Below are 27,567 nucleotides of genomic sequence, written 5' to 3'. Positions count from 1 at the left end.
AAAAATCCCCAATATTATTAAGCATTCCCAGAACGATGGTCAGGTCAACTTCATATAATGTTTGTATTTTAATGACCTTTAGTAGTTTTTAAATGGTTGTTAACCTTTCTAACTAAAAAGACACTTCTTAGCCTGGTTTGCCCTGTGTCAGTCTTCCAAAGTACTCCTCTTAATTTCCATTTAATAAAAATCTCTACATTTATGGGTTTGTGTTTTCTTTGGATTTAAGCTAATCCTTCAAGAACAGTGTTAACTTTCTCAAGCTACTGGAACTTTACTTTTTGGAACTGTTATGTTTATTATTGGGGAGTGACTTTGGCACCATAGAGAACTTGGCTCAATAAATACTTTCAACAAAATTACTAATATTATAAATTTTATATTTATGATTTATATTTTATTATTCCATTGTGTTTCTCTGAGAAGTCCTGGTGCATTGTTTGGCCTGTTCAGAGTCACTAGTTCCATGAAATCCAGCATTATTTGAAATCAAAATCTAGCTTTAATGATGCAACCATCAGGTTTTATGAAATTATATACCTGAATTTAAAAAGAAAATAAACTTAGTGGAGAAAATGAAAGCAACAAACAAAAATCATACTAAGGATTATTTCCTTTCCTCTTCATTTTTATCTTTTTGGATAAAAAGCATTAATAAAAAGGAGAAAGGTTTTCTGAGAAACAGTGTGTTTTAATTGATACTTTGTTGTTAGATGTTCATTTACTTAAATTGTCACTTTTTTGGAAATAGTAATTTACTAAGTGAAACTAATGATCTAACATATTCAACCACACTTTGAAATTATCTTTCTGAAATCATGAAGTTTTTAAAAAATTTTTATTGGGACCTTCTAAGAGTCTCCTATATTTACCAGTGCCATTCTATTTTGTATCTCTCTAGAATAACATAGCATATTTTCCTTTCATATACACACATATAAAAAGCCTATTATGTATTTATTTTATACTGAAGGAGCTCAGGAAATTTCACCCCAAAGTACGACTCCTTGGTATAAAGAATATTTTGAATTAAAGGCCATTAAGATCAAAAAGCATTGGAGTGGGCTTCCCCTCTATCTGCATAAATGGGACTGAACAGTCAAAAGATCAAAGGGGCAATTGACTTCCTTTCCTCTCTCTGTTATCTCAGTATATTGCAGGAAAGAAGATCAAGGATGCAACCAGACCTGGCCCAAATCATTTAAATATGGTACCTGTCTCTCAGGTTAATTTAATTTGTAAAGAGGCTCATATACAAGTCAGTCTGTTTCCCCCATCCATTTATCCTCCCTAGCACCATTTGTTGCCCCTAAACATAATTACCTATACTCCACATTTCCCCTCCCCTCCAAAAGCACAGGTATAAAAATATCTGAACTTCATTGGAATATTGGGTAATCGCTTTGTGATTCTCCCCATGTGCAGGGTAAATAAACCTTTCTCATTAATCTGCCTTAATTGTGAGGTGATCTTTCAGCAAACTTTCAGGGGAAAGGGCAAGTTTCCCCTCACCCCTACAATATTATTTCCAATTTTTTTTTATTATTTTGTCTTACAGTTTCTATAGGGTTGGAAAAGAGATAAATAGTTAATTATTTAGATTTTTTGAAAAATGCTGTTCTTTAGATAAATCTGAGCTCTTGCCATCTGCTAATCACATTGATATCTTAGAAATTTTAGTAGAGAATTCATATTTTTATTCATTCATATAATGAATGGCATCTGATTTATGGTTCATGCTACATCAACACTTCAGGGTTTTGCACTGATTTCTGCATGTACTGTGTCAATATCTGGTATAATCACACATATTGTCTTATTGTAATAATAAAATAATCTATTTATAAGGACATTTTAGAAAATCAGTGAGCTATAAAATCTACTTGACTGAAGCAGATTGTAAATCACAGCTATTGTATCATTGGATCAATCAAAGTATCAAAAATTATAGATTAAGAACTCTTGGGTCTGATTCTTTATTTCTAGCCAGAAGGGAACTAAGAATATTTTCTCAAGGATATGAAATGCACAAAAACTCTCTCTCCCTCTCTGACATCCATTCTTCCATTTGTCTCCAAGCAGAAAATTATACAATAGGCACTAATAGTCTACATAACTGTTTAGAGAAAGATTTATACCAACTGACTTCAAAAGGATTGGTGGTAACACCATCCTCTGGAGGAGAGTAAAACTGAACATGCAAAGGGCATGGATTCTATCTGGATAGATTTATTGGATCAATCAATAAATTACAATTACATATTTGGTATTTACCATGAATGCAATCTGTGTAAAGTATGGAAGTGTTTATAAGAATTATAAGCTAATTTACTGACCATATACTTGCAATTTTGTTTGAACAGATGAATGTGGTAGGATGTCTTAGTCTGTTTTTTGTTGCTTATAACAGAATAACTGAAACTGGGTAATTTACAAAGAAAATGAATTTACTTCTTACAGTTATAAAGGCTGAGAAGTCCAAGGTCGAGAGGCTACATCTGATGAGGGCCTTCTTGCTGGTGGGGACTTGCTACATAGTCCTGAGACAGCAGGGCATCACATGGCAAGGGGGATGAGTATGCTAGCTCAAGTCTCTTTTCCTCTTCTTATAAAACCACTAATTCAACTCCCATAATAACCCATTAATCCATTAACCCATTAGTCCGTTAATGCATTAATCCATGCATCTTTCGTGACCCAATCATCTGTTAAAGACCTCGCCTCTTAATACTGTCACATTGGGGATTAATTTTCGTCATGCCTTTAGGGGAGGACAGACATTCAAACCATAGTGTAGAATAATGTGCAAACAATTGATATATTTCCCATTCTCCCTCTTCCCTCATTTGCATACTTTAGACCTGTGATCCAACTCCATTTTGGCCAGCCAGACATTGTCCAAAGGGAGGCTCTCATAAATAGCTGTAGGAAAAAAAAAACTGGGGAGAAGAGGTGATTGGGTAGAAGCAGTCATCCCCTCCACCCCACCACTATATAAGCTAATCTTGCTCAAATACGGAGGGAAGGAGAGTTTGAGAACCAGAATCTTAGAAAACATGGAAAATGGGAATATTAAAGCATTTCTTATTAGGCTTAGGAATGTGAGTCTGAGAATAGAGAGACTGAATGCCTCTTTCCATGTGGAATGCTGGAAAGCAATAGCCTTACAGATGTGTCCTTGCCATAGAAGTGACAATAGGTAATAAAGAGAGCTGTTTGGGGAATATAAATGGCAGAGAGGACTAATGATAGCCCTAAATCTCTTTTGGTCTCAGGAGAACAGCTTAATCTTCTCAGTGCCTCAGAGAAAGGCATAGAAATTTGCTAAGCAAGAAAACCTGCTTCCCAGAAAGGCCTTTCAGGTGCCATGGGGTTGTAGAACTATGTTCTGTCAGTCATATGTTGCTGTGTTACACCCCTGCCCTCCAAAACCTAATGGATTAAAACAGCAACCATTTATTTGGTACAATTCTGAAATTTGGACTGAGATAATCTAGGCAGTTTTCTGTTGGCTTCATTCATGCAGTAGCAATTATGGGGTGGTTTGATTGGGGGTAGGTATGGGCAGGTCTAAGGTAGCCTCACTCATATCTGGGGTCTTGGTGAGGGCTATTGCCTGTGATCAATGCTCTGTGAAATGTCTTATCTTTCAAACATTGGATCCAGACCTCCTTAAACAGCATGGATATTTTCCAAGTGTTTCCAAGCTTTTCCAAGGAAAATCTACAAGTCACACTGAGGATTGGACTCTGGACTTCACACAACACCACTTTTTATCACATTCTGTTGTTTAAAGCAAGTCATAAGGTGAACCTAGTTTCAAGGAGTGGGGAAATAGATTCCACTACTTAATGGCAGGAGTTGAAAAATATTTGTGGTCATATTCAATCTACTGCAGTCTGCCCTCTGACTACAATTATTTATTTTACTCCCCAAGCAACATATGCTGACCCTTCTCACAAAAGTCTCACGTTTTACAGTGTTTAGACCTGTATTATGCCGTACTTTGGCCATCTGCCACATGTTCCTATGGAGCACTTGAAATGAGGCTGATCCAAACTAAGATGTGCTGTTATTTACAATACACACAGGATTTCAGAGACTTAGCAGGAAGAATATAAAGTATCTTTTAAATGCTTTTTCATGTTGATTATATGTTGAAATGATAATATTTTGGACAGATTGGCTTAAATAAAAAATATTTTTAAAAATTAACTTCACTTCTTTTTGAGTTTGTTTACCTTTTAGATGTGGCTACTAGAAAAAATTAAATTACATATGTGGCTTGCATTATATTTCTATTGCATAGCACAGATTTAGACCAATGGTTGGCAAACTTTTTCTATAATGGGCCAAATAAATATTTTAAGTTTTTCAGGGGCTATGGATTTAATATTTGGCCTTCCTAAACCTCATGTTGAAATTTGATCTCCAGTGTTGGAGATGGGGCCTAATAGGATGTGTTTGGATCATGGGGGCAGATCCCTCATGAATGGCTTGGTGTCTTCCTCACTGTAGTGACTGAGTTCTCACTCTAGTAGTTCCCATGGGAGCTGGTTCTTTAAAAAAAAAAAAAAGCCTGGCACCTCCCCTCCCTTTCTGTCTTGCTTGCTTTCTCTCGCCATGTAATCTCTGCATACACTGGCTCCTCCTCCCATTCTGCCATTGGTGGAAGCAGCCTGAGGCCCTCATCAGAAGTAGATGCCAGCACCATGATTGTTGTACATCCTGCAGAACCATGAGCCAAATAAATCTCTTTTCTTTATAAATCACCCAGCCTCAGGTATTTCTTTATAGCAACACAAAAGAGCTAAGACAGTGGGCTACATAATTTCTGTTCCAGCTATTTAACTCTCATTATAGCACAAAGCAGCCATAGATAACACAAATAACACAAAATAATTAGTATGGCTGTGTTCCAATAAAACTTTATTTACAACAACAACAAAAAAATCCAGGTGGCAAACCGGATTTGGCATGGTATTTTGTTTTACCAAGTTTACATTATTAACATTTCATATAGTCACTGATACGGTTGAATTTCAGTGTACCATTTTTGGAGGGCGATATTTGTTCTTTCTGAGGTTTTTTGTTTCTTTTCTCCCTTTTCTGCTTTCTATTGTATATTTGACAGAATTTTTTAGTATTCCATTTTAATTTATCTATTGGCTTTTTGGTTATATTGTTATGTTTTTAGTGGTTATTATGAGGATAACAATATACATACTCAAACTTGTATAAATATCTATAGCTAAGTGTGCCTGTCTTAGATCTTTTGGTGTTATCGCATAGATCCTTGAGGCTCTAATTATTTTTTTAAGAGCCTTTTTTCCTCTCTGTTCTTCATATGGATAATTTTTATTGACACATCTCCAAGTTCACGGACTTTTTTCTTTGTCAACTTCATTCTGCTTGTGAGACCACCCATTAAAGTTTTTAATTCAGACCTTGTATTTTTTTGGCCCCTAAATTTTCACTTTTCTTTTTTATAGTATATATAGCTCCATGGTGACTTTCTTTTTTTCATTCATTTTGTGGTTTCCTTTACTGCATGAGATGTAGTTAGTATAGCTGCCTTTACCTTGAGAATGGGTCTTTGTCAAGTAATTTGGATTTTATCTGGAACATTGTGAATGCTATGTGTGTAGAATCTGGCTTCTGTGATCATCCTTTGGAGAATGCTGTTTTTAATTTTGCAAGAAGTCAAATTTTGAGCTTTGACTCACTTTCTGTGAGTGGTCCTTTACATCTCTGTTCAGTTTTCTAAGCTTTTGCTACCCTGGTTGGGGCTGTCCTGTACATGTGTGGTTCAGAACCTAGGACCCGGCTTATGTGGGTTCATACACAGAAGTAGGAGAAATCCTCATATGGCTCTGTCTCTTTTACTTTCCTGTCTGCTGGGGCTCCTTTTCATGATTCATGTGGCAAAAGAGATGGTGGGGTTTCTACCTGAGTGTATGCACTGTGTTACTCCCCAACTGGGGTTCATTCTTGGAGCAAAAATGGAAGAAAAAAGTTAAATTCACTCCTGGATGGATTATTTCTTCAAGTTTTTATTGCCCTCTCCTTTATGTTTCAGAGATCCTTAGGTAGTTTGCCCCTACCCAGAGTTTTTAGGTGGGATCAATAGGAAATGGGCTGGTGGAAACAGGTATCACTGTCATGGAGCCAACATCAAGTTTATTTTGATTATTTGATTTTTTTCCCAGTATTTTTTTTTAGCAAACTTTATGTATTTTTATGCTATAGGTATCTTTTGTTAAAAACAAAATTGTTTATATCTGCTTTGAAAAGATTGTTATTTCACAATAGCAGTGCCTGTTTACATTTAGTGTAATTATTTATATATTAGGATTTAAATCTATCTTCTTATTTTCTAGTTTCTACTCAACTATTCTTGCTTCATCACTATCTTTTTCCTTGAGTTGATTAATTTTTATTATTCCATTTCTCTCCTAGTTCAAAAGTTATTTGCTCACTTTCTACTTATTTAGCATTACATTTGGCATTATAAGATTTATATAAATTTAAAATAAATTTAATTTATATAAATTTATTATAAATTATTTAACTGTCAAATCACCATTGATACTTTTACTATCCTTCTAGACAATGAAAGTAATTTTTATGCTCATTTATATTACTTTATGAAGTTTATATGCCTTCATCCACATTTCAATGACTTTTATTTGCTGTGTATTCTTTTATGCATCTTTGATGTTTCATCAGGTATCATTCTTATTGTGACTGAAGAACATTCATTGGAATTTCCTACTGGTAGTAAACTTTATTTTTTTCTTGTTCTAAAACCACCTTTATTTCTTCTTTATTTTAAAGTATCCTTTTGCTGAGTATATGATTTGAGATTTAAGATTAACAATTATTTTCTTCAGTTTGTTAACAATATCATTCTGGCTACTGAGAAGTCAACTGTGAGTCTTTCTATTGCTTCCTTTAAAACAGTCTGTCTTTATTTCCTCTGACTTGTTACCATTTTCTCCTGGTTCTGGTTTTTGCAGTTTTACTATGACACATTTAAGTACAGATTTCTTTCTAATTATTGTGTTTGGCAATTGTTGCTTTTCTCAAATATGTACATTTAAATCTTTACTGTTTTATGTACAATTTCACTTATTAGTTAATAAAATATTACTTTTGATGCATTTTCTTTCATCTCTTTTCTAAGTCTTTTGCCAGCTAGCTCTTCTATATTTTCTATATTTTTGACCATTAATATTGGATAATTTTGGATTGTTTCTTCTGCCTTATTTTCATTTCACTAATTCTTTCTTCAAATATCACTAATTGTACATCTTCACATAATTTAAATTGTTATATTTTTCAGTTAATGAATTTCTGTTAATATTTTGTTCTTTCTCATACTGACCGTGTTTTGTATTTTTTACTTGCTTACCAAAATTTAATCCTAGCATTGCTTCTGTGGGCATTTTAGGTAAAATTATTTTATGGTTTGAGATTGATGATTCCAATAAGTCATAGTGTTTCTTTTGTGTTTTGGGGTGGGGTGTGTGTGTCTATTTATTTGTCTATTGTGTCTGCTAGTTGACTCTGTGATTATATTATATTAAAATTATTTGGAAAAAATTTTGATGCCTTTCACATGGTACCATCCTTCATAGAGGATTTTTCCAGATGCATTGGGATTCTGCAAATTCAGGACTACTTTAAAGGAAGTTTAGGAGTTGAGCTTCCTTGGCCTAACAGGAGATGGTATGCTGGGCTGCATGGTCAAGAGGGAGTTGCTTACTTCCAGTTTATGCTTTGTGGTGGGTGAGTTATCAGTGTTCCCTTTCCTGGCAAGTTCCTGATTTTGAGTTGTATTCCTCTAGTCCCACAAGGCCACCAAAGTCACTGCTCAGTCCTTCAACTCTCCAGCAGAATTGGCCAATGTTCTTATGGTAAGTATGCTTTGAGTGCCTGAGCTTATATTTCTCATTTCTTGTCTTCTTCCAGATCTTGGTTCAGCAAGTGCTGGAGTATCATGTAAGTCATTTGATCTTTTTGAGAATTTTGTCTGCATAGTCCTATGATTGGCATTGATCTTTGGGTTTCCAGGTGGCATAATTTTGCTATGCTTTTTCTTCATCTTCGAGTTAAGAATTACACTGATGACTCTAAAAGTGTATGATAAAATTTAGAGTGTTAGGGAAATATGACCATGGTGACATTAGTGTCCAAGTTCACAGGATTATTTTAGAGAACTCACAAACATCTTTATCATGCATATGTGTTTGTATGATTTCTTCCTAGGAATTGTTTAAAATGCCAAACAAAGTAGAATTATGTAAAATGCTGAGATATTGAGATATACAGGTTCTTTAGGAAAGCAATGAGCATTTGTAGTAAAATATCATATATCAAAATGAGCATCTAAATTTGGAATTTTAGGCATTCTTATTAGCTCTTTATAAAAGAATTAGATCAATGCATAGTATAGTTTCGGATATTTGAATGAATTCTTTTTTCCTTTTTTAATTAACTCTATTTCTTCCATTCAAAATGGGATTAAATATAAGATTTTATCTTATTTTTCAAAACCTTTAAATTTTATCATAGTAGTGATAGATCAAGTAAATGGAATTTTGAGAGGAGTTTTTACTATCTACTTCTAATGGGCAAAATACCACAAAGCTACCTGGACAAAGCAGAAAAGCAGAAAGCTACTTATCATAATAACAAGTGAGGATTAAGATAGGAGATTGAACTCGCCACTACTTTTGAATACCACATTTGGTGAACTCCAAAGGAACTGTCTCTTTTTGCAATGCTTTAGCACAAGATTGTCTTGCATGGACGTATACCATGAATGTTACATGATTTCCAAAATAGCATCAGTGGCAGTCTTGGAAAAGTTTCTATTTATACCTCTTAGAAAAAGCTTTTATCAGGAAATGTTTTGCCCTCTTGACTAGCCTTATAACCTTCATGAGAGTTTTTTTTCTGCAGTGTCACATAGATGGCCTAGGGCTTACGCATTAAAATAAAACATACGATAGAATGATTAAATACATATATTGAAATTAGGAAGTAAAAAGGGAAAGGTAGAATCACCACCAGCTGCTACAGAACCCCAATATAAGAGATCTGTTCATTTAAAATAAATCTTACTCTGTAGTGGACTCATGCAGTCTCGTGTTTCTCTTGCTTCGTCTTCATGAGCTCCTTTAACATAGGTCTGATTGTTGGTTCTCTTATGTAAAACTGAAGTCAGCTACTGAGTTCTCAGGATAAGTTTGTGCCAAATAAGTCACGTCCTAATCTAACCACAGTAAGGAAAAAAAACCACTTTTATGACAGTTGGTTGGCCTTATTGGATTCAAATAGAATAAAAGCTGTAAGTCAAAAATCTACTGGTTCCTGGTAACTATAATTTTACATGAAATGTAAGCAGAACTTATTTAAGATAAGCACTTGCACTGGTACTTGTTTCTGACTTTTTTCCCCTTTACTAATCTGGGTATTTCTTTTAGAATGAATTGTTCAAGAATTATAAATCTTCATGATTTGGGAATGATCTGAATGTGTATTTTATGAAAAACATTAGTAATGAAGCATCTAAAATATATCAAAAGGCAAGAGTGGAAAACAAAAAGAAAATATTCCTGTAGTATAGTATTGTACACTTAATCAGAATGATTAAACACTAAGCAAGGGAAAAAACACCAAGGGAATAAAGGTTAAATTCTGACCTCAGTTTGCATGGAGAGTCCATGTGGTAGAGGTGTCCAGGGAAGGACGTATGCCTTAGACATGAAAAACAGCTGGGAATAGGGGGTGAGCAAGAGAAACCCCCTGGGAAGAAGGCTTACATGGCATATGCACCAGTGAAATTTCAGCATGAAGAAAGTGCATAACCATTCTTGATAATCACATGAAATGAAGGATTGGTGCTCGGGCCAAGGTAAATTCTGTTAGCTTTAGAGACAGTGGATCAGCATGGCACTTATCTTTCTTTGTCCTTCTGCCATAATGGTCTGATTGGTATTATAACCATAATATTCAAGACATATTAAAAGCTTTCCACGTCCCAGGCATGTCAACTCTTTAAATCTTTACAAGAAATCTATAAAGACAAAATAATTTTAGAGATGAGAAGCATATGAGAGGTCAACTTCTCTGCCCAAGGTGACATGGCTGGCAGTGGTGTCCTAGCTCGTATCTGTTTCTTCATCACTTACATCAGACTCCCTGCTGCAGTGACTACAAGATCATGTGGGCAGCTCTTGCATCATCTTGTAGAATTGCTTAGAATCCTTAAGACACTTAGGATTCAGAGCCCCTTCAGCCTTAGTGAGCAAAATCTCACTTGCCTTTATGTTTTCTGATTTTTAAAACACTAAAGACTCACTTTGTATTCCATTTTAAGGAATGTTATAGTTGTCTATAATATGTCTTATACACTGCTACGTTCCAGGTGCTTTTCAATACATCCTGTCATTTACTCCTTCAAGGAATGTGAGGTTAGTATTATCACATCCATGTTAATAAGTGACATTGCAGATCTGAGACTTAAACCCAGTTCTTTCTGATTTCAAAGGTGTTCTTTTGCTAATTATTACAGGAAAGTTAAAGTGATATTAAATATAAATGATAAGATGTTTATAATATTGAGAATCTCTGGGGAAAGCTATCCAGACAAAGCCACATCCACAGGTAGAATCTGACCACTAGGTGGTCTGAGGAGATTCCTCTGCTGGCAGCCAGATGGACCATCTATTTAGAGATGAAAGCACTATCGTGGGATTCCTGTAGGAATACTCTTCCCATACCTTCCTTTATCCTAAGAAAAGAACAAGAAGGTAGACCAGTCTATAGCTAAAATTCACAGATAAATATCTTCTGCCTTCTGGTGTAGAGTGCATTTCTGATACCGCTATTCTCTCAGCAAAGAGCTACTTATAGGAGACACTAATGGTGGTCTTAATTATGCTCAGAAATGTACGATACCACACACACACACACACACACACACACACACACACACACACACAGAGGGAAGCACTAAGGTAGCAAGAAAAGAAAAACTAAGGCAATTTTTAGAAGGTGATTGTTTGCAAACACAGCAGAGTCAATACAGTTGGCCTCTAAACATACAGTTCCTTAAAAAGCTGTTGGACAAAAACGGGGAAGGAATGACCGTGATGAAAGAGAGTTATGTAAGTTGTATCAGGTTGACTTGGCAGCAGCAGCTCAACTATTATGCAAATGGATCACAAAAGAAAAGGTAAAAATGGAGTTGCTAGAGCCCTTAAGAAAAAACTGAGGCAAACTGTTAGCCTCTGGGTACAATATTTATTGCCAAGATCATAGTTAAATACTTTCTGGTTGGGCAGCTGCCCAACTCCATCAATAAATCCCAAGCATTGTATCAGGACAACGAGCCAAGTTATGATAAAGGCACTGTGGTTTTGGCTTCTCAGCAGATAATGAAGTGCAAATGCAATAGGGAGACTTTAGAGCCAACCATATTTTGTCTTTTCAAAATATATGCTACCATTACAAGAAAAAGACTATAGCAGTTATGAAGCCTGACTATCTGCCTTGTGAAGTTCCTTCAAGGCTCTAGGTCTGGCATATGGGAGGCATTTTAATGTTTGTCAAAATCTTGGTTGTTAAAATGTTTCAGAATTGTATGATTAGTTGTGACCAAATTAATGTTGCTCTACACTTTCCATTAACCATAACTAATGAAATCAAAACCAGCCAGAGAGTCCAATTTTAACCTATTCTATGCCATTTTGATTAAGACAGAGCCAGGGACTTGGAAAAATTTGAAAAACAGTATTTATTTTAAAGTTACAAGAAACAAAGTCTTTTAAATCAAACAAAATATACAAAGTTTGGTTCAATGGAATATTTGGAATGAAAAAATGGAATATTTTCAACTCAGGAATATTATTGATCAATAGAGTGATGATCTTTTGGGAACTGCTATATTAGAATGATTATTTACATTCCAACTTACCTTTCATTCAACAGGCATACTGATTAGGTACCATGTAGCAGTAATTGTGCTGAGCTTATTCAAAGATGAGTAAGAGCCGAGATCTTTCTTGCAGGAACTTACATTCCACTGGGATATATAAAAACAAGTAACTTGGACACAGGGTCTTCTAATGGAGCATGGAAGAAGTGCATTCAGCCCAAAGTGGGTATCAGGGAATGAAAAGACACCTGAACAAGTTTATAAGAATGCTAGGCTGGCAATGAAGGAGAAAAGGATATTCAAATGCATGGGAGGGATGAGAAAATGCATAAGGTTTGAAAGGGGCTAGTGTGTTCAGGGAACCTTAAGTAGTTTGGTATTTCTTTATTGAAAAGTACAAAAGCAGAAAAAGACAAAAAATATATTATGACCAGACAGGGGTATAAAGAATAGGCTGCGGAGGACATAGTTGCCATGCAAAGAAGTTTAAATTTTATTTTTTTAAAGTCATGAAAAACAAAGGCTTTTAAATAGTGTGGTCAACATTGGTAGGTTTATGATTTAGATTGGTGGGTTGTTCTGGCTGCAGTGTGGACAGTGTATTTGAAAAGATAAGACTGGGGACTCTGAATCAGTAGGAAACAGAAAAATAAACAGAACAAGTCAGTATTTTCTTCAGGAGTCTAAAAAGGCTAATACGATACAGAACTTCATACCAAGTGACACATCTTAAGAGAGAGGGAAGCATTCCATCTTTTCTATGTCTGAGGCCTGGACACTAGGCAAGTATCAATTTTAACTTATTGATTTATTCATAAACCTTATCTACTTGTACATTAAGTGACATATAAATGTCCAAAAATAAGGTACCAGGACCTCACTGGTCTGCTGCTGTAGACGCCAGCAGTACCAAGCTGTTGTCTGCTCCACATATCTGTGAGTCATGCACATGTACAGACTCTCCTCACACTGTTTTCTCACCTGGAGTGTCCTTCCTCCCTTGTCCACCTGGAAGACTCCACCAATTTCAAGTCTAACCTCTTGTGACACTTCCTCCATGAAGCCTTCTTCTCTCCTCCTTGATCATTCTCTTCTTTCTGCTCCATGATTGCCTGTAAATGCTTCCATTGAAATAGTACCTCTTGCTGATTCCTCACTAAGGGTCAGGCACAATGTGAAATACTTTTACAGACATGTAATCATGCAATAACCCTACAGTTTACCCCAGACTACTGATGGAGAAACTGAGAATCTCATAGACGTCATGCATTTTGCTGAAAGTCTGGTTGATGGCTGGAAAATTAAGATCAGGGTTTGAATCCAGGTATGTCATAGTCCAACATGTATGCGGTTTTACTAATGACAAATTGTTCTATTTCTTTTCCATCTTTTATACTCTGAGTAGTTAGGAACCAAAATGTCATCTATGTATCCCTATAATGTGCTGGAAAGTAAATAAAGGGTGTTCAAAAACTGTTTTTTGGATGGATGAATCTTTACAGCAATGCCACTATTCTAGGTAGGCGCTACAGTAGCTAGAATTCCATATAACTGAGATGGACAAATCAGATGTTTTAAGAATTCACTGAGGCACACATGATAAAATCAGATATTCAATTATAGAATCTCAAGAAAAAAGAAAACAGTATAATGGCATATAATAGAGGCCATATTTTTAAGGGCAGGGATATCTGAAGAATGAAGAGTTTATCCCAGTCTCAACAATCTGAATGTATTAGATAAAGTCACTAAAACATTGACTATGGTAATAGGGTGCATTATGCTGAAAAAATGTTAAAATTAATTCATATCTTTGCATAAATTATTATATAAATACTGCTGTTCAAATGTCAGTTTATTATGTCAATTTTTTTTTTCAGACAGGGTCTCATTCTGTTGCCTGGGCTAGAGTGCAGTGGCCTTATTGTAGCTCACTGCAACCTTGAACTCCTGGCCCCAGGTGATCTTCCTGCCTCAGCCTCCTGAGTCACTGGGACTATAGGCATGGACCACCACACCCAGCAAATTTTTCTATTTTGGCAGAGATGTGGTCTCGCTATGTTGCCCAGGCTGGTCTTGAATTCCAGTCAAGTGATCCTCCTGCCTTGACCTCTCAAAATGCTGGGATTACAGACGTGAACCACTGTGCCCAGCCTCAATATATTATGTCAACATTAAATGCCTACTATATGATAGCTGCAACTATGATTAAAAGTCTCCTATATGACAAATACAAAATTTTGCTTACTAAATGACAATATGTATTATACTATATAGACAATTACACATAATGATTGTGCCTACTATACAAGTTGTATATATGACCATTATAAAGATAAATGTGATAGATTTCTTGCCATTGAAGAAATTAAAGCTTAGTAAAAGATGTCAAATGTATAGAGAATGTAAATTTGGCTAGAGTTGTGTCATGCACCATTCCTGAACCTGTACAGAGTAAAGGCATGAGATTATCCTGATTTAAGCCAATCATTTGGGGTGAAAATGATGTTGGGCATTCTATCACAATGCCCCATGGGAGAAACTTACAGAAGGCTTCACAGAGGAAACACCATTCGATCTGGTGAGATTGGGAGAAGCAAAGCACATTCAGATAATTTGCACACCTGAATAAAGTTGCAGAAGCATGAAAACTCTTGACATGTTCATGGAAGAACATGGTTTGATATGAATGGAGAGTACGGTATAGGGTATGTTATGTCAGGAAGGGATAGAGGGAGATAGGTAGGGCTTCGATCATAGAGAACAATATATGGCATGCTAATGAAATTATACTTTATGTTGTAAGGTGTTGCTCAAGAATTTTATGGTGGTGTGTGTGTGTGTGTATGTGAAGTTAATTTTGTCTTTTAGAAAATTTGTCTATGATAAGGAAGCCTGGTGATGTAGGAGAAAAGGAGAACTTCAATTTGGGAAGTCTCAGAGGACATCTTAGTCAGTTCAGGCTGCTATGACAAGGTCATAGACTGGGTGGGTGGCTTATAAACAACAGAAATTCATTTCGTACAGTTCTGGAGATTGGAAGTCCAAGATCAGGGTGCCAGCATGGCTGGGTTCTGGTGAGGGCCATCTTTGTGGTTGTAGACTGCCCTCTTCTTATGGTGTCTTCATGTGGTGGAAAGAGGGTGAGAGAGCTGGGGTCCCTTATATGTGAGCACTTAGTCCCACTCATGAAGGCTCCATCCTCGTGACCTCATTACTTGCCACAGCCCCCACCTCCAAATACCGTCATAATGGGGATTAAATTTCAACATGAATTTTGAAGGGAACATTCATTCCAGTGGAAATGTCTTTTGGTTTTCTGACTTGAGTAACTTAATAGATTAGGTAGAAAATATAGGCAAAGGAGCAGGTTATGGGTTGAGTTGGAGGACAATGTGATGATATAATTCTGCCTAGTGTGAACGGTGTAAGCTTTTTAGTTACACGTATCTGAAGCCATTTTCAGGTTGCTGTTGGCTGTGTGACCTTGGGCAAGTTGTTGAAGAAACCAAGTCACATTGAGAGAGGTATCAATTAAGCTTTTTAAGGAATAGATATAGTAATCAAGTTACCTAATGAAACATTGAATAATTAGGGAAGAATTGAGGTTAATAAGATGCTTTTATTGAGCCTTTAGCACTAGTTAGTATATGTCCACAATCTAATTTTACAAGCTATCTCTGTAGACTAATATTTAGAGAAATCCAATTCCACAGTGTCAATCTTAGAAAACCTTAATTGATTAGCTATTTGGCACATTATAAAATCACTACTGTCTATATTAATATTAATAGATTGGTAATATAAACATGTCTAAATAAATCTCTATTAGAGTAGCAAGCAGATGGATAAATTATGATTTAAACAGATATTTTAGTTGTCATGCAAAATGCAACTATAAATATGATCATTGCCTTCAAGTGAAAACAAGACAGATGAACAAAAACAGATATCTGCACAGACCAATGCAAAGAAACCAGAAAATTACATTCTTAAAAAAAATTTCCCCCTTCCAGGAAGCTGTAATAGAAAAGATAAAAAGAAATAAGACCATCTTTTCAAAAATATATAGTAAAAGTCATTATAAAGTCCACCTTTAAAATAGCAAAAATGTTGGAATTTGTCCTGAAAGCTTATTTGAATCAGGCAAGAGGAGGTAGTAGAGTTCTCATTAAGTACTTGGTAGCCAGATAAAGAGAGCTTTACAGGAGAGTAGATTCATTTTAATTGGAACAAGCCCCTGAGGAAAAAGAAGTACGTCACTGAAGTTGTTCTCTAGACTAACAGTGGCTTTGAGGCTAGACTGCTCAGTGAAGCAATCATTTTCTTATTTCATTAATTCTTCTTAAAAATAAACTTACTCTGTATTCTCTGGAAACAAAAACTATGTTTTTAAGGGGAAGCGAATGTGTATATTATGAATTAATTTGTCTGGGAGTCTGGAAAATATTACTGAATGTGGTGAACATTTATCCATTTCAGCAACAACAAAAAAAGCTCAGAAGATCAGCAGTGAATGAAACAGAAGTCTCCTAGGAAAGAGATTTGATTTCAGCACCTATTTAGGCTGGAATAATACAAATGGAATAAGTCCAGCATATAGTAGGTCTTCACATATACATTCAATAAATGCAAAATTTTGGGAAATATTAAGTTAAGTGTAACATCAATTAAGCTATATGTGAGGTACTTAGCTATTATTTATTCACAGTCTGTTCCTTGGCTGTCCTCCCATTTTATAGAGTCATGATTTTTATCTGAACATTAGTCATTGGTTGATCTCATGTTCCAGAACTTATAACATATTGGTATGATATGTTAGAAAGGCACCTTGCATTCATAATCATGCATTTATGTCAGAAATCTATGATTGGCTTATGGAATAATGAAAATATTTGTAATTTTCCTTTTGTTTTGATACATAAATCCTTTTTCCTTGCTTTAAATAGTAAAGGCTATAAATCTGGTATGATATGTGTATGTATAAGTGGTGTGTGTGTGTGTGTGTGTGTGTGTGTGCATGTCTTCTAGGTTGAATAAGTTACTCATGTAACCATGTTTAGAAATTTTGGGGGCTTTTAAAGAAGGGGTATTCTAAGTAATCATTTTCTATTAATAGTAACGTAAATAATTTTCTAGGAGACAAAATGAGGTTTTGGCCTGTCCCATAATAGTAGATAAATTATGTTTTGTCTAGTAGTTGCTTTCTTTTTATTTTCTTTTTTTTTTATTTCAGCATATTATGGGGGTACAAATGTTTAGGTTACATATATTGCCTTTGCCCCACCGGAGTCAGAGCTTTAAGCATGTCCATCCCCCAGATGGTGTCATTTCTTTTTAATCAATTGACTCTTCCTCTGGTGTTAGGGCTTTTAAATATTATCATCCACACACTGAATATTCTCAATATTCAAAATAAAATTTAATGAGATAACGTGTAAGTTTCTGGTTTGTAAACTATATGGCAGTCATTCCCATTGTTTGTGACAGAATAGTTTCATTCCCTATGATTCGTGTATTCCCATTTCACCCGTTCATTCGAGTTTATATTCCTTTTAAGCTGCATTCTCCTTTCCTGCCAGGAAAAATAAAGGCAAACAGTGACTAATTTCATTTTTAATGTGATTCTTACACCGGAAAGCATGACAGACATTTAAATGAGGAAGGAAAAAAAATCAACCTTGATTTGACAGTTGTTTGACAAAATAGGAAAGTGAATTTGAAAGTGCTGGGGGCTGTGAAATCAATAGTCGTATATTTTTGTGTTCAGCTTCTCAAAATCTTATTTCTCAGAGCTGGGAATTGAAGGAAAACTTACCAAGGCAAGTGTTACGGTTGCCTTGTTCTCTAGTATGTTAATCTCATGAAAACTGTGAATATGTGAATTTAAATTGCAGTGTCCTCAATAGTTGGATTCTTTCCATTGAGATGCTTTCCAACCCTGAAATCCTGTGATTCCATGGTGGAGCCCCTGAATTGGATCTGAGGAAAGAGATACCTTTATGCCTTGTGTATACTATATGAAGTTAATGGTAAGTAGTTGTTTGACAAGGTGACATGTTTGACCAAGACACTTTCTGGATTTATATTTGAACAACCAAGATTATGCTGGGATTCTTATTATATCTGTTTTGGAATCAAGTTAAACAGTAATGTGACTGTAGATATATACATTTGTAGATTTAGACTATAGATCTTCTCTTAAGTTACAACCTGGGGAGGAAAAACAACTTAGCTAAGCTTACTAGCCTGGAAAATTGTGGTTATTGACATTGAGGGTTTTTCAACTGAGGGTTGAAAAAGTCACGGTGGAAAAGAAATCTCTCCCATCCCCCATCCTCCACTACCAGTCACATCCAAACAATAACCTAGCCCTGCCAACATTTCCCAAAGATTCCATAAACCTGGGTTTCTTTTTATCTCCATCCCTACAATCACTGTCCTGGTTCAATCTCTTATCACCTCTCCCGTGGACTCTGCACAGTCAATATAAATTCTTATTTCCTTGTCTTTGCTTACGTGACATTCCTTGCCTAGAACATTTTCTTCTTCCAAATGACCTCATCCTGTGTCTTATTAATCCTTATGTCTCAATTCAGAAGACTGTCAGCTCTCAATATATTGTAGTCTACCCTTCTTGGAAAGAGGTAGTCTATCTAAGTTATCTTTGCATTCTCTGAAAATAACAGAGTGTCTGCTCCATCATAGTTGCTCAATAAAATATTTCTCAAGGGCCTAAAGTTTGCTCTGAATCTTCGTTCCACAGTATCACTAGAGTCAGCTATGCTTCCACATGGACTTCTTACTTAGGTTCCATTATCATTCATCTCTGCACTGTATCTAGCCATATCATCTCTCCACTTTCCTGACCTTCCTACAATTCTCAGGGAATGTTCAGGATGATTTTAAAATTCTGTTTATCCCTTAGAACATCACAGGATCTGGCCTTTGCTTGTTTTCCTTCCCAGCCTCACCATTCCTCACTCTTTTGCATGCATTGTTGACTCAGATTTATAGAACTGCTTGTGTTTTCTCATAGTTATTAATAACATGCGTTTCAAGCTTTTATGACTGCACATATATTTTCTCTTTTGCCTAAAACACCTTCTTCCCAATGTCTCCTTCCTTCTTCTAAATCCTGTCCCTCTCTTACAGCATCTACTCTCTTGGGAAAGACTTCCTGGAACCACTCCTGCCCATATCACCTCCCCATATCTAAGCCACGGGCTCTCTCGTGTGCTCTCACTGCACCCTGTGCTTTTTCTATGATGTACCTATTACACTTCACTGTCTTTGTCTGTGCATGTTTCTATTTCCTCTATGTAAGTACAAGCTCCTTGAGGAAAGGAACTATGTTGGCTTGGACCTGTGTTTTCAGCACTCAGTATAGGATTTAGCATATAGTATGAGCTCAATTGTAAAGAAAAGAAGGAGAAAGGAGAAAAAAAGTAACAGGAGAAGAAGAGAGAAGAAAGGACATGTACTAATTTCCAGATATTTTAAATCATTCTAAATAGTAACTTTTTTATACACAAGGGTCTCAGTAGCTGACTGATGACGGCTGTCCTTTTTCTGCAATACTTTACAAAATAAAAATCAGTTTTACAAGAAGAATTTATCTGACTCTCACGCATGAGTAGGATTTTCTGATATTTCTATTTTTAAAGCTGCAGGAAGAGAAATTCATAGAAGTTCATCAAGCTAGGAGGTAAGAAAACCAGGATGTGAATCAATTTGGTCTACACGAATCCGAATTTTCTGATACCATACCCAGGACTGGCTACACAGTCTGTGGGGCCCAATGAAAAATGAAAATACAGGTTGCTTTGTTTAAAATTATTAAAATTTCAAGATGGCAATAGCAGAGTATTAACTAAGCAAGGTTAGAACCCGTCTAAGTGTGGGGTTCTGTGCAGCTGCAGAGGCCATATGCCCTTGAAGCTGGCCTTGGCCTGTCTTTCCATAGTCCTAAGGTGCTCTGTTTTTGAATGCTAAGAATGTGGTTGGCAGCACGTTTACCAAAATCAAACTCTATCTCTGTAGACTGGGTAATGTCTCTCTTGTTGGTCTAAGGAGAGAAAGTATTAATATTGAGCATCAAGCTCAACGTAGAAGGGATAAGTGTTTTGGATATTGTCTCAGGAATGCTCACAGCAACCCAGCACATCCACAGTCTCTTCTGTCTGAGCTGCCTTTTCCCTAGCGTCTCCCTGCCCCAGTTGAGTCCTGTGTCTTTCTTAAAGCATCAACTCCTCTGGGAAAGACTTCCATGAGCCCATTCCTCTGCCTGGTTTGAATCATTGCCTCCTATATACTGTACCTTCTAGTGGGTCACTCATGTTTGTTTTTATTTCTTTCTTCATATAAGAGCAAGTTGAGGCTAGGAGGGTCATGGAGCTATGTAGCTGGGAAAGAAACATTGTTGGGACAATTTAGGTTTTCAGCTCCTTTAACTGCTAATCTAGCCTTCCTTTTTATGCTGCTTTAACCCATTTGAGGTCACTTGTCCACTTACAGTGCTCAGCACGGGCCACCCTTGCCATCTCACCTTTCTTTTATCCCCCCAGAAGAAACATACTGAGGGTTGAAGGTAATATCTGGTTCTCTAGGTAGAAAGTGACACACTGGCACACATACGGATATGACCTAGACTGTGTGATCGGGTGAAGGTGCAGGACCTAGTGCACGCCAGGATAAGTATGAGATAAGTATGAGATTTTCTCTCTCCAGAGTTGGGAGCAAAAAGATGAGCAGTGAACACTCATTTATCTAAGAATAATACTTACCACGCTGTCACTTGAATTTGAAAAGGGAGGTCAAAATTCCACACTTTCCAGGAAGCTAGAAGACAATATTAGCATTCTTCATAAGACTTGATTTGCTAAAAGGCTAAATGCTCTTAGTGTCATATTGGAACTGCTCCACTGGCAGAATAAACATTTTACTGTGATACAATGCAATTTTTGAAAGTTTGACTTGACAATTTAAATTTCAAAAATACATTTTAGGATGTAACGTATGTGCCTCTACCTTTAAATCCGAGGATTAATACAGAGAGCATCGGGGAGGGATCAACACTCTGCATGTAACAGAAGACACATGGAAGGCAAAACAGCTTCTCAAGATGTGTGAAGTGCAGGGACGTGATCAAGATGAACATTTTTCATGGTTTAATTGGTTTAATTAATTGAAAAGGAGGTAATTGATTTTTAGAAGGTGTTTAAAAAGTGTAGTTGGGGATTGAAACTTTCTAAAATGAATTCATAAATCTCTGATAATCCTCCAACAGAATAAGGAGGTATTGGTTTAAGGGAGCCTCCTATTGATCATATGAGGCCGTATGAGGTTAAATCAATGAGACTGTTATTTGTAACCAGATGTTAATTCTCCACAAACAGTAGTGTGGTTCATAGTAATGCAGAACCTAATGTGGAATTAATTTTAAAACTAAAAAAACACCACTTATGTGTAGACACTCTTTCAATATATTGGGAAGAAACTAAGAAAAAATGAAGGAGATCCTCGCTGGGCACATCCCAGGGCATCTCACTAATGGCTAAATACTAACAGCCTTTCTTTACAGATTTCTCAGCACTTCTCCCCATCCTGCCAGGGGAGGAGCATTCACTATAAGAAAAAGTGTGTGGCTGAGACTGACGCATCTAGTAAAAGACTGATTCGCTGTGTCTGCTGAGGTCTCTTGGCAAAGGCTTTGGATCTAAATAATACCATTTTCTAACATAGCCTGAATGGGTATTCTTTCAGAAGCATAGAAATATTATCTCCTATCCTTCCAATTCGATCACTCAGTTTTTTCTTCTATATTGTTGTAATGGAGGTAATGCTTTGAAAAATTTAAATATGCATTCTTCTTTAGTTTTCCAAGTATATGACATTTATTCTAGTTGGCCCAAGAATTCATCAAACCTGGAGAAGATTAAGATATGTTATTGCAAATAGGATGATATAATAGGTTCTGACATGGAAAATAAGATTTTTAAAATTCCTTAAGTTTCTTTTCAGTGTACCAAGAGCACTTGTGGAAGAAGAGAGAGGGAAGAAGTTAGTAGTTCAGCCAAAAATGTGCGTTCTTATTTTTCCTTCCTTGGGCTGCAGCTCAAAGATATAAAAGAAAGGAAGAAAAAAAGAGGGTAAATGAGACCAGAATTGGACTTTTGTGTCCCACTTCTCATTTGAAACTCTGAGCCTTGTAAGGCACTCCTTACATGACCTTGTGAGATAAAGGTTATTATTCACATTTTAAAAGCTGAGGCAAATGGAGATGAGCAATTTGCTCAAGATTATGCAGATGGCAGAGAATCTGGATTTGAATCCAGGACAATTTGATTAAACACTCTTAGCCGCAATATCACACTGCCTCTCTGTATTGCATTGGGCACATAGAGGTGCTAACATTTTTAAAAAGTTAATTAAAGTTATGAAAAAATGAAAATCAGCAAAAGTTGAATACTTTTACATTTATAGAATAAATGAATATCTGTTCATTATTTTTAGTTGTTGTGATATCAGGGTAAGGCACTTGCTCTGGTGGTTTAGCAACATAAAGTCTGCTAAAATTTCAGGTTGCAATGAAGATTTAAAATGTAACTTGAACTTCTATGTGTCTTGCTAATAAAAAAAAGTTTGAGCTGTACTTTTGCTCAGTTGCATCCAGTCTCAAAGCATTTTTTTTTTCCTCATTGAATATCTTGGACAGCTTTGTAATTATCAATGATTATAAATGATAATGTAATTTCTGGTCTTGATTTATCAAGTACCATAAACTTTTACAATAGATTTGTAATTTCCTCAGAGTTTCAGAAAGTAAAATTAATTGCCACAATAAAAATGATCTTTGAAGTTCTTTTAAGTAGGGTACTTTGTTTATATTCCAACCATTTCCTTAGAGATGGTGTAAATATTTCATAATTGTTTTGGGAGCCAAACTTTTTATATATAGGTATATTTTGAGCCTTTTTGTCATTAAATTCCATCATCCAACACAATATAAACTGTCTCGTCTAGATATTATTTTTACTTTTAGGTACTTGGCTCTTTATTTACATGTTTTAAAGGATTATTATTTCACAGTAGTTTATTTGAACTGAATGAGACATTTCTGACATCAACTTTTAAAACTTGATGGTTTGGTTCTCTTGTATTTATTTTTTGTAGACTTGCTGTCTCTAGTCGAAGGCTTGCTTTTGCTTGTAAACCTATAGTGTTACCAATTAAATGATGTAGCAGTTCAAGTAATGTTAAACACTCCGGATTAAAACGCTCTCAGGCAATTAAGTCACAGTTGTAAATCACTGGAATTTGGAAAAATAATCAAAGTCATATGATAGTTGCATGACACATGATGGATCTGATTCTTAATGTATGAGATCTTGGTTGGAAAATGAAGGTGAACCTTCTATATAATTTCATGCATAAGATAGAATCAAGTAGAGGGAGGGGGAAAAAAGAACAGAGAATATGTGAATCCTGCTTTCCCAGAGAAGTAAGGAGAGGCAAAATTTAACTCTGAGAGAAGTAACAAAACTGTAACAATTACATTAATTCAGTTACACAAATTGTGAAACAACAGTATAGTTTTCTTTTTACTGTTATTATATGAAATAAACCTTTAAAAAAGAACATCCTGTTTGATAAAAACAAAGTAAAAGTCATGGACAACTTGATGTGACAATCAGCTATTCCAGCATTACCCTCTCCCTGCCTAGCTGGTGTTGGCAAACTACACCAATGTATTTGTCTGTGTTTCACCTTCCTAGGTTGTTTCTCTCCATACAGATATTTTTATTATCACCAGTCATTTGCTATTTTGGCCAGGATTGATTTGGTTTCTTTGTAGGTATCTGTGATTATGTGAAAATGATGTCAAAACAAATGTCTGTGTTTTTATTTTTCAGAAAAATCTCCAAGAGTTAGACTGGTGAATCATGCTGTTGCCACTAATAGTCATATGACATAGTTGAAAATTTCATCAACTTCAACAAATAATCAAGATGGTAAGAGTTATATGGGATCCAGCACAGATTGTTAAATTTGTGAAAATAAGCTGTGGATTGTGTATCTGTTAGGATTAGGTTTGTCTGCCACCGACAGAAATCTCCAAATAACAATGTCTTAAACAGCAAGGAAGTTTTCTCTTTCAGGCAAACAGAACCTAGTGTCCCCTGTCCAGAGTTGACATGATGGCCCCGTGGTCATCAGCGACACAATTTCTATCTTGCTATGGGGCCATAGTCACCACGTGGCTTCCACTTCATTGTCTGATATGGCTGATTAAACTCCAGTGTCTTATTGACGTTCTAGCCAGCAGAAAAGAAAAAAAGGACCTAACAAAGGCAAGTTTCAATTATGAAGGAAGTTGGGAAAAATGTAATTGGGGGAAAATTTGCAATCTGTGCCACAAAAATAATCAACCTAAATTGTCCCAAAGTACCAAAATTTAAAGTACAATACTAAGTTATAAAAAATATTTGTATTCCTATTTTCAATGGTAAAACTATGGCACATCCTGTTATTTGTACCAAGTATTTTACCAAATAATTTAGATCTAAGAAAAGACATTTATAACATAATGTGTTTCTAATTGGAAAGAAAGCCCTGGAAATATTCAGAAAACAAGAAAGATGTGAAATGTACTTTAAATTATTGTGATTTTGAAATGTATTTTGTGGATAAACTGTGCTCATAAAAAATTGAGACTTTACTCAAAAGAGGTTGAAGAAAGTAGAGTGCAACTAAATTTTACAGTTAGAAGGTTGCAATTCTTAAAAAAAATTGTTCACTGTTGAAGAGTGCAGGATGGCTCTATGAGGGCAGGAATTTTTATTTATTTTGTCCATTATTATATTTTTGTCACCTAGAGTAGGGGTTATATTCTTGTCAAAAAAGTAGGGGTTAAATAAATGTTGAATTAATTGATCAATCAATTGGTTGATTAAATTAATATGAAAGACAAAGAAGAAACATTTCTATATGAGTTACAAGTAGATTTCTATAAAAGAGAATACATTTTATACTAAATAGAAAAATCTAAAAATTTACCAAACATAGTAAATGAGATCAGTTTTTCTTTAGCTTATTTAATAATATGAGAAAACTGTAGGGAAAGAACAACTTAAAAATGTATGAAACCCACTGAATATATCAAAATGTACCCTAATTTAAAAGAGGCTCCTAAGGTTTATAAAATAGGACAAATGACTGGGACTAAGTAAAAACTTCTTTGTAGCAAGTCACAATAAAATATGTCCTGGCCTGCAACAGAATCATGAAGTTGTGGGAATTTTAATGAAGTCCTTTTTGAATTAAAAGAGAAAACCACCGAGTTTTCCTTATCATTATGCACATCTTTTGCATTTATGAGTGATAATGTTTTATGAATAAGTAAAAAAGGTTGTGAAAAGCTCTCAATACTCTAAGTCTTTATGTGACATCACTATAAATATGCAAAAAGATGAACACTTCCTCAAAATATGTAAGCAGAACAAAGGCATTAGAAGTAAGCTATGAAAGTTGTGAAGCATGAGTGTACTTCATCTTATAGTATTGGTGGAATTGAGACACATCTGGAGATTACAGGGTCTTAGAATTTGCAGATAACTGGTAAATTAAGTGTTTCGCTTACAGAGATTCTAAATTTGAAATTATAATTTCTTTAAAGTGCTTTTTTTAAAAAAAAATCTTATGCTGTTATTAGGATTCTTTCTCATGAGCAAAAAATAAATACATTACAAACCTTTTTTCTTTGCCTTCAACAGAAAACCATTATTTTATGTTTTGTCAAAGAAAGATGATAACTATTTTAAAAGTATTTGGGAAGGAGAGAAAATATTATATATATCACAAACTAATCTCTAAAGCTTTCAAAGTACACATGCTCTTTTTTCAAAAGAAGCAAAATATATTCATAACGAATTTTTCTAATTTCATGGAATGAATTCATATACAGCTACACTAGGATGTTCACCGAGAGCAAGATTTTGCCTGTTTTGTTCACTCTATTCCTTTCCCTAGAACAGGTCCTGGCACATAGTAGATGCTCAATAAATATTTGGTGTATGAGTGATTGATTGAATAAATCAACAAATGAATGAAGAGCTAATCATATGCATATGTAATCCCAGAACTCCAATTTTACTGAAATTCTGAAAACTCTGACTTCATGTATGAGTGTATCAACATGACCAATTTTGGCATTTGATGTATTTAATGTGGTATTCATAATAACTCTTAGAGCTGGCACTTAATATTTTGAGTTGGCCAGTTGTTATAGCAAGAGCAACTGACTCATTTCCATTCCACTTTACTCTTAAGAGTACTTAAAAAATACCATGGAGAAAAATAAAATTAGTATCCATTGATAAAAGCAAAATAATTGGTAACTGAACTGATGAACTCAGCAGGGCTCAGTGGCCCTGGGAAGAGATTAGCCACACTTGTGGAGAAAAAGTGATGCTTCACTAATCATACCTCTAAAAACCTATTGCTTCAAATTCATATAGTCCCATAATTCACATTTCAGATTTTAGCCTCTCGCTTCTTATATACATATATGTTACTCTGATTATAATTTGATGCCATTACAATAACACTGCTGCTGGGAATGACATTAGGGAAATTAACATTATTTTGTTAAAAGCTTCTAGTATTATTAAAATGAATAATGCATTTGAAAGATATTACTCTGAAATTTCTTCTAAAGCTTTTGTTTCATTTTGTTTAAAATCCTCCTTAGTTAGGGTGAACACTACCAGTTCCCAGCAATCACAACTGTCTCACACAAACCTGAATTCTAAGCATTAGAGTTCAGTCCATTAGGCACGCAGTCCCAACCCCAGGGTTGCAGACTAATTCCCCGGTCCACAGCCTGTTAGAGACCAGGTCACAGACCTCCCCCAAGCCCACCCAACCCCCCGTACCCTCCTCCTCAGAAAAACTGTCTTCCATGAAACTTAGGAAAGGGGGTGGTGCACAGCAGGAGGGGAGTGGCAGGTGAGCTAGGGAAGCTTCACCTGTATTTCTGTTTGCAGCCGGGGTCCCCATCACCCGCATCAGTGCCTGAGCTCCGCTTCGTCCCCCACCCCCCACACCCCCGTCCGTGAAAAAATTGTCTTCCATGAAACCAGTCCCTGGTGCCAAAAAGGTTGGGGACCACTGGTTAGGCATCTTGGGGATAAGACTATAATCCTTGTTTTGAATGGGTTGGAGAGTTAAAGTTACAGAATAGGACTGAATGGCAAGTTTCTAGAAAGTAGCATATGAATGTACTTAAAGGAAACCCAATACCTCATGCTGCAACTCTCTGCTGAAATTGTTCTCCCTAAAGTTAATCAGTGGATGCTGTGTCAATTTTTCTTAGTTCTACTAGTTTATAAAGCCTCTGTTCAGTTTATACTATTGCACCCCCACTCTTCTCTTGAGTTGTGTGTTCTTCCTTGTGCCCTTCTCCCTGGCTGCTTTTTCTTTTATTCTTCACTCTGGGATCTTCTAGTAATCAGTATTTGTTGGCACTCAGTTTCTGGCTCCCAGAACATGTGTTTTGGGTTTGGGGTGTTCATTTCCTGTCATGAACCTCATCTACTTCTAGTGCGGTGTGGGACTCA

At 35.7% G+C, this 27,567-nt stretch overlaps 1 long non-coding RNA gene across 3 annotated transcripts in view; it reads left to right on the top strand.

The window, feature by feature from the left end:
* Positions 1–27,567, top strand: part of LOC123640687 — a 48,595-nt gene that overhangs the window by 20,526 nt on the left and 502 nt on the right. For 2 of the 3 annotated variants that reach the window (XR_006736023.1, XR_006736024.1), the window contains exons 2-3: positions 7,975–8,004; positions 23,863–23,961. This is a non-coding gene — a long non-coding RNA (uncharacterized LOC123640687). The remainder of the gene's footprint in view (positions 1–7,974; positions 8,005–23,862; positions 23,962–27,567) is intronic. The other variant, XR_006736025.1, reaches the window with a different exon arrangement.

This window comes from Lemur catta, chromosome 6 (assembly GCF_020740605.2).
Source record: "Lemur catta isolate mLemCat1 chromosome 6, mLemCat1.pri, whole genome shotgun sequence".
Lineage (NCBI taxonomy): Eukaryota > Metazoa > Chordata > Mammalia > Primates > Lemuridae > Lemur > Lemur catta.
Note: the sequence above shows the minus strand (reverse complement) of the source record. Positions and strands in the feature narration are given on the sequence as shown.